Source organism: Phaenicophaeus curvirostris, chromosome 4 (genome assembly GCF_032191515.1).
Source record: "Phaenicophaeus curvirostris isolate KB17595 chromosome 4, BPBGC_Pcur_1.0, whole genome shotgun sequence".
NCBI classification, from domain to species: Eukaryota; Metazoa; Chordata; class Aves; order Cuculiformes; family Cuculidae; genus Phaenicophaeus; species Phaenicophaeus curvirostris.
Window position 1 is genome coordinate 24,846,555 of NC_091395.1, and position 8,739 is coordinate 24,855,293.

Consider the following 8,739-nt stretch of genomic DNA (forward strand, 5'->3'; position numbering starts at 1 on the left):
ATTTAGATGTGCTTGCAATCATTTCATATACCAACATAATCATCTGACATTAGCATCTGGATGAGGGTATTAAAAGAGGAAAATTAACACAGCTTATCGAAGGTGACATTCAAATACAAAGTCCCTGTAATTTTCTTGACTCGGATTCTGCAATTACAGAAAAATGAGCCCATTATGTGCTGGGGGTCCTTTCAAGATGCAGGGCAGCCTTGCAGGTGGGAAGTGTGACAATAACGCAAGCCGCACTTTGTGTTCAAACAGTGTTTGACAGCATTAAATATAACATAGGCTCATCTAACCTTTATATCTCCATTCAAGTGCCTGACAATGGAAGCGGTGTTGTTTTATTATAGATTGAAGTGCATTTTCCTTTGATTGGCTTTTCTTTCCCCTTCAGAGTGTGCTGGAGAGACCTAGTCATGCTTTTTTTCATATGTTGAAACAGCTGGGGGTATTTTCTTATCAGTCTTATCTTTCCCACGGTGTGGGCTGTAGACTGCAGGGACTCAGCATCTCTGTGGCTCAATCAGGGGCCAAGGTTCATGCTCCCATTTGGAAGGCAGCATTGGGTATTTGGTGAATGGCAAGCGGCTCTTTGGAGGGGATGAGAAATGGAGGTGCAACAGATCTGCCACAGTGGTGCGATTTGACTTTTCACACAACCAGCAGCACCATGGATGGAGGAGAGGATATGGGGCTTGATCTAACTGTGGGTTAATCTCTCCTGACAGCAGAGCTGTCAAGGTATCTGCTTAATGGGACCCAGAGATAATTGGATTTAGCAGTCAGGGCCAAGCTGTGAACCCTGGGGTGAAGGGGCTGGTAATTGGGGTTTCCTCCCCATGGGGCGGGTCAGGGTGTCTGCGTGGCTGGAGGTGGCCAGGGAGAAGTCCTTGCTACAGCCTCTCTGCTTTCTGCAGAGCTTGGGGTAATGAGCCGGAACCTGAAGCTCCCTCCTCAGGGTGAAATTCCTTTCAGCATCACCTTTCACACTCTCTCATCTCAGATGACTTCTTTGGATTATTTCCCTATTGGTTAATGTCAAAAGAATATTTTAAGAAAAAAGTCATGTTGAGATAAAACTTTTTTTTTTTAAATTGTATTCTTATGCAGCATTTCAATCCATCCTTAGGAAATAATAATAAAAGTTACAGGAGTCAGAGTGAAAATAAAGATGAAACACAATTATACGAAAAAGTAATAAAAAATGCAAATTTGCTGCAGAAAATGCAAACCCCTAATGGCGGCTTTTTCTCTTATCATTGCTTCATAAGCTCTGTGTGCTACCTCCCTCCCTCTGGGAGGGTCCTCAGCCGCAGCTGGGCTGCCACACTCTGACCTCTCCAGTAAAATATGGGTGACCTGAAATGAAACCAGGAGGAGAGAGGTGAAGGAGGGGGTTGTGTCTCCTCCACCCCGCTATGGTCTGTGGCTGCTGCCTGGGGAGTGGTGCCTACCCCATGGACAAGGGTGGGAGCGATGCTCTATAGGGCCAAGGCTGTGCAGGTCTGGAGAACATTAACCTGCTGCGTACGCTTTGATGTGTGTCTTCAATGACAAAAAAAACCCAAAACATAATTGCACTTCAAAAAGTTTAGCTGAGACATTCGGAAGGCTCCAGCTATTGGAAGAACACTTACACAGAGCTTGGTAAGGGAAGTCTCAATGAGAAGGTGCTTAACTGCTTAGCAAATTGTTTCTAGCTATGTGAAGTTGTCCTTGGGGGTTGAAATTCCTGATTGTGCTATGCAGCAGACAGCACTGCTGTGCTGTGTAGACCACTGTGGCCTTCTGGCCAACATCGCTCCCCTCATGGTCTCAGGTGAACATGTCTAAGTGCTTTCTGAACCCATTTGTGCTTTAACCTTTCCAATAATGCTGTGCAATTAGTCCCTGTGGATTTACTATGATTTTATGGGTGGCCTTGGAGGGTCCTGGGCCAGACTTTGGGCTCAGCATCTCCCTGTGAGTTTAGAGGAAATGGGTGTTTCTAACCTGTTCAGCCGTACTGCAGCCTTTTCTGCTTGTGGTCTGGGCCACTTGCTTCATTATGCTTGATATATGAACTTAAGTGCCAAAAAGCAATGGAGTCATTGGGGAAGCATTGAGCACTATAGGAGGAACTAAAACCTCCTTTCTCAGTGTACAGGGTGGCAGAAACCCAGGGCATGTCCCTACTTGCCATGGGACAGCGAGGTTAGCTACAGCGTGGGAGGAAACAGCAATCGCAGATCTCTGCTCAAAGGCAGCAAGTGGTTGGGGACCTCTGGCCAAAATTGCAGGATCGGAGATGGGATTTACTGGCTTTTTGCAGGACCTGTACCCTTCCCTTTCCAGCCCACTCTGTGCTGTATTTTTGTCTGAAATGTTGGCAGTGCACTGACTTCATCTTTTCCATGGCAAGACTTCACAAGGGCTGGGGCAGGAAGTTTTTCTTGTGCCTCTAACTCAGACGAGTGCTAACACAAGTGGTGAATTAAAGCCATGGCAGGGTATCACCTTCTTAAGGTCCACCTGAAAAGAAGAAGGTGGAAAAGGCAATGAAGGCAGGGATATAATGCCATTTCCAGCACAGGGAGCTTCAGGAAATAGTCAAAGGGGTTGTGCTGGTTCAAGCGCTCATAGAATCCTCCTCTCTGTTTTACTGCTCTTTCTTATTGCAGCACAAACAGTAGAGCTGAATCAACCCATTTAGTGACTTGCAACTTAATTTAAATCTACCTACATTGGTAATAGGGACTCATATCACAGAATCACAGAATAACCAGGTTGGAAGAGACCCACCGGATCACGGAGTCCAACCGTTCCTACCAAACACTAAACCATATCCCTCAGCACCTCGTCCACCCGTGCCTTAAACACCTCCAGGGAAGGTGACTCAACCACCTCCCTGGGCAGCCTGTTCCAGTGCCCAATGACCCTTTCTGTAAAGAATTTTTTCCTAACGTCTAGCCTAAACCTCCCCCGGCGGAGCTTGAGGCCATTCCCTCTTGTCCTGTCCCCTGTCACTTGGGAGAAGAGGCCAGCACCCTCCTCTCTACAACCTTCCTTTCAGGTAGTTGTAGAGAGCAATGAGGTCACCCCTCAGCCTCCTCTTCTCCAGGCTAAACAACCCCAGCTCTCTCAGCCGCTCCTCATAAGGCCTGTTCTCCAGCCCTTTCACCAGCTTTGTTGCTCTTCTCTGGACTCTCTCCAGAGCCTCAACATCCTTCTTGTGGTGAGGGGCCCAGAACTGAACACAGTATTCGAGGAGCGGTCTCACCAGTGCCGAGTACAGAGGGAGGATAACCTCCCTGGACCTGCTGGTCACGCTGTTTCTGATACAAGCCAAGTTCTTGGCCACCTGGGCACACTGCTGGCTCATATTCAGTCGGCTGTCAACCAACACCCCCAGGTCCCTCTCCTCCAGGCAGCTTTCTAGACAGACTTCTCCTAGTCTGTAGCACTGCATAGGGTTGTTGTGCCCCAAGTGCAGGACCCGGCATTTGGCCTTATTAAACCTCATGCCATTGGACTCTGCCCAGCAGTCCAGCCTGTTCAGATCCCTTTGCAGAGCCTCCCGACCCTCCAGCAGATCGACACTTCCACCCAGCTTAGTGTTGTCCGCAAACTTGCTCAGGGTGCACTCGATGCCTTCATCCAGATCATTGATGAAGACATTGAACAGGGCTGGACCCAGCACTGAGCCCTGGGGAACCCCACTTGTCACTGGCCTCCAGCTGGATTTCACACCATTTCCCACCACTCTCTGGGCCCGGCCATCCAACCAGTTTTCCACCCAGGAGAGTGTGCACCTGTCCAGGCCAGAGGCTGACAGTTTCTCAAGCAGAACGCTGTGAGAAACTGTGTCAAAGGCTTTGCTGAAGTCCAGGAAGACCACATCCACAGCCTTTCCCTCATCCAGTAGCCGGGTCACTTTGTCATAGAAGGCGATCAGGTTAGTCTGGCAAGACCTGCCTTTTGTGAACCCATGTTGACTGGGCCTGATCACCTGGTTCTCTTGCATGTGCTTCATGATAGCACTCAAGATCACCTGTTCCATGACTTTCCCTGGCACTGAGGTCAGACTGACAGGCCTGTAGTTTCCTGGGTCCTCCCTGCGGCCCTTTTTGTAGATGGGCACAACATCAGCCAGCCTCCAGTCCAGTGGGACTTCCCCAGTCTTCCAGGACTGTTGGAAGATGATGGAAAGGGGTTTGGCCAGCACATCTGCCAGCTCCTTCAGTACCCTAGGGTGAATCCCGTCCGGCCCCATAGACTTGTGACTGTCCAGTCGGGCTAGCAAGTCTCTGACCACCTCCTCTTGGATCATGGGAGCCTCATTTTGCTCCTCTAGCTCCTGGGTTTGTACACAGACGGAACGACCCTCCTTACGACTAAAGACTGAGGCAAAGAAGGCATTAAGTACCTCAGCCTTTTCCTCATCCCCTGTTACTGTTGTCCCTTCTGTGTCCAATAGGGACTGTATGGTCTCCCTAGTCCGCCTTTTATTATTTATATATTTGTAGAAAGATTTTTTGTTATCTTTCACTGACTTGGCCAATCCAATTTCTAGCTGAGCCTTAGCCCTTCTGATTTTTTCCCTACACAATCTCACTTCCCTCCTGTAGTCCACCCAAGAGGCCTGTCCCTTCTTCCAGAGGCCATAAACATTTCTTTTCTTCTTGATATCCCTCAAGATCTCTCTATTCAACCAAGCTGGCTTTCTCCCCTGCCGGCTTTTTTTCCGGACCACAGGGATGGCTTTCTCCTGAGCTGCTAGGACCACCCCTTTGAAGAGCTCCCAGCCCTCCTGGGCTCCCTTGCCCTTGAGTACTGTCTCCCATGAGACTTCACCAACCAGCCTGCTGAAGAGATCAAAGTCTGCCCTCTGGAAATGTAATGTTACCGTCTTGCTAACCACCCTCTTCACCTAGAACAGAAAATTTTATAATCTCATGGTCGCTTAGTCCTAGGCGTCCACCTACCGCCACATCCCCTACAAGGCCTTCTCTGTTCACCAACAGGAGGTCCAGGAGGGCACCTTCCCTGGTTGGTTCATTCACCAACTGTGCAAGGAAGTTATCTCCCACGCGCTCCAGGAACCTCCTAGACTGCTTCCTTTCTGCTGTGTTGTACACCCAGCAGATATCAGGCAGATTGAAGTCTCCCACCAGAACGAGAGGCATCGATCTAGAGATTAACCCCAGCTGTTTATAGAAGAGCTCATCAGCTGCTTCTCCTTGGTTGGGTGGTCTGTAACAGACTCCCATCACAAAATCTACCTTCTGGTGGGCTCCTCTGATTTTGACCCACAGGCACTCAACCTCCTCATCTCCACAATCCATCTCAGTGATGTCCAAGTCCTCCCTTACAAAGAGGGCTACCCCACCTCCTCTCCTACCCTTCCTGTCCCGTCTGAAAAGCTTATACCCCACCATAGCCGTACTCCAGTTATATGAGTCGTCCCACCACGTTTCCGTGATGGCAACGACATCATAGGCCCCTTGCCCTATGACAGCTTCCAGCTCTTCCTTCTTATTTCCCATGCTTCGTGCATTGGTGTAAATGCACTTCAGCTGAGCTGCCGAGCCTTCAGCCCTCCTAGAGGGAACAGGGTTCGTTCCCAACTGCCTGGTAACTGGATCAGTTGACACCAGAGTGCCTGCATCTCCCTTAACACCCCGAGGTGTGTTCTCCCCAACTTTTTGTGCGGTGAGGTACTGGTGGTCCTCGCCCGCGCACCCTCTCCCAATCACCAATTCCCCACATCCAGGCTCATTCCTGTCTAGCCTGGGCTCAACCCCCTCCCCCTTCACATCTAGTTTAAAGCTCGATTTATGAGCTTGGCTAGGTTTCTGGCAAGGGCTTTAGCCCCCCTAGGAGACCCATGTGTCCCGCCCTTAGCGAGAAAGCCTGGGGGTGCGTGAGCCCCCCCATGATCAAAAAAGCCAAAGCCCCTCTCCTCGCACCAGGCTCGGAGCCAGGTATTAATCGAATTCTTCATCCTGGCTTCCCCCTCCTCTCTATTTAGCATTGGGATGGAGCAGAATACTACTTGTGCCCCAGAGCCCTCCATCACTTTCCCAATTGCCCTGAAGCCATTCTTGATGGCTTTGGCCTTTTTGTTTGTTAGGTCATCATTACCAGTTTGGACCACTATCAAAGGATAGTAGTCTGTTTCGTGAACCAGGGAAGGAAGTTTTCTAGCTACCTCCTTCCCTGATGCACCCGGTAAGCAGCAGACCTCTCTGTGGAGCGGGTCCGGTCTGCAAATGGGTCCCTCCGTTCCTTTTAGGAGAGAGTCCCCTACAACAATCACCCTCCTCTTCTTCTTGATGGAGGATGTTTTTATCTTTCTCTGAGAATGGTGCAGCCTAGGGAAGGATTCTAGGCTGTGGGAGCCACCATCCTCATCCTCAGGGCTGGATTCCACCTGCAGCACCTGGTACTTGTTTGCCAGGGGGATCTGGGGCTTTGCTGTATGGGTGAGGGGAGTAGGTTTCCTTCCTCTGGCAGGAACTTGCTGCCATTCCTCATCTCTTGTTCCCCCAACCCTGCAGTTTGCAGGTGGATGATGTTCGGACACTCCAGCCCCAGCAGGCTGCTGAGTTAGTGAGAGGGCCCTGCTCCACTGGTCAATCTCCCTCTCACACTCCCTGATGGTCCTCAGTCTCTTCACCTCCTCTCTTAGCTCCTTCACCATGTGAAGGAGTTCCCCCACTCGAGCGCAGCTTTCACAAGTGGGGCCAGGACCAGAGGCACGAGCCGGTGTGGGAGGGGGGCACTGCCTGCAGCCCAGGGTCTGGGTAGCTGCATGCACCCACTGTGGCTCTGTCTGGGTGGCAGCATCCACCCTGCCTGCTGCAGCACACGGAGCAGCTTTAACCTTCTGACGGGTGGCCACCATGGTCTTCGGTGTCTTCTCTCTAGTCTCTAGGTCCTCTCTGCGCCCTGCCTTCTCGAACTGCCGCTCAAACTGCCCCGCACCTCTTCGCCGTGCTCCAGGTCGCGGTGCTCCCAGGGGCGCAGTTTAAATCTCCCGCGGTAGCTGCCGGGACCGCCCCCTCCCGTCAGGCACCGCGCGGGACCGGCGTGTGGGGGCTGTCAGGACCCCCGCCTGGGTTTTTTATTTTTCTGGGATTTTCCCGGCTCCGGGAAGCTCCCACCGCCTCAAAAAGTCCACCCCACCACAGAACTCACCGTCCTGCTGCTAGATGCTGCCGAAGAAGCCTGCTAGATGCTGCCGAAGAAGCATCCTTACGCTGAAGCACTGAGCTGCATCCTGTTGTGTCAGCATCTAGGGTGGGACCTGCAGGATGAAAAAGGAGTTGTGGGACCAGCTTTTAGGCACCTCCATATAGGATCTGCTGTTACAGTGGCTGCTGATTGCTGCTATATTTTGTTTATTGTTGCTCTGCCTTTTGAAGGCTCTGGTCTGCTTTGTTAGGATCACATGGCTGCTCTTCAGCTGTATGGGACTGAGTTGCCTTCGTGATTTCTCACCAAAAGCGTACCTGAGCGCAGTGAGGGCTTCACAACCTCTGTGCTGGCTCTTACAGGACAGGTTTGTCACTGAAACACACCAGTATGCTCCAAAACTGTGAGGAAAGAGGCTTGTTGTGGTGGCAGCTGATGCCTTTTCTGGACTTGCATGTGCAGGGGGTACATACCCTACACTACTTGCGTCTGCAGCAGAGAGGGGACAGGGCTTTGCAGGAAGTCTGGCGTGCATATTGCTATCCAGGCTTCTTTGGGTAAAATCACTATTACTTGGTGCACCCAGCTTCGTTTAACCGTGTAATCAGCTTGTCCAGCTGGTATGGCACCAGCTGGATGCGCGGTCACAAATGTAAGCACCAAGGAAGAAACGCTTGCATAATCCCAGTATCAAAACCTGACTCTTAAGGGCTGCAGTGTGTTGTTTTTCATGACTTGAAAGTCAGGTTTACAGTTAGACCTGATGATCTTAAAGGCCTTTTCCAACCTAAACAATTCTGTGATTCCATGATCTTGAATTATTAACACAGCCTTATGCTGGAGGTATGTATTAGATGCGGAAATTTCCAGTGTTAACCACCTGTTGGTGACTTTTTTGTGTTGGACATTGCTAATTTCATTGACATGATCAGTACTTTATTCAATGAAGTCTCACGTTTTCTCTTGAGGCGCTTACATAGCTCTACTTACCTTGTGACGTAATGACCGCTTAATTTGGTACATAGTTATTATTGCTACTGTTACTGTGCCCCTGGAGTCCTCTCTGTACAAGGGTTAGCCAGGATGGCAGCAGCAGCTGGCTTAAGGAGTTTAAAACATCAAATTAATTTTCAAAATGAGCTTCCAAATGTTACTCCTGCCCTGAGCCTGGGTTGGATGTTGCCCACATTTGAAATTTAGGCATCACTCCAGTCTGAAAACTTCAAATGGCTTTCATCCAAAGATCTCAGTTAACTACAGTGCACGAACACTAGTTAAAAAGCTGTTTATAAAGCCAAAAAGTGGGGCATCCTTAGTCCATGTAGATGGGTGAAGGCAGTAGTAGCTTTCATGCTAACTGCAACGTGACTCTCAAATTTTGGAGCCGAAGGCTGCGTGCTTGCATGCACTCAAGGGAGCTGCAGCTGCTGGTCATGGCTTGACAGCGCCAGAGCTGAGAGAAGATTATTTATTTCCATGTAGTAGACACAGAATGAAAAACTACTTGCCTCAGACAGGCACGGTTCTCACCTGGCTCCTTCTGCACTGATGGATGGCAAA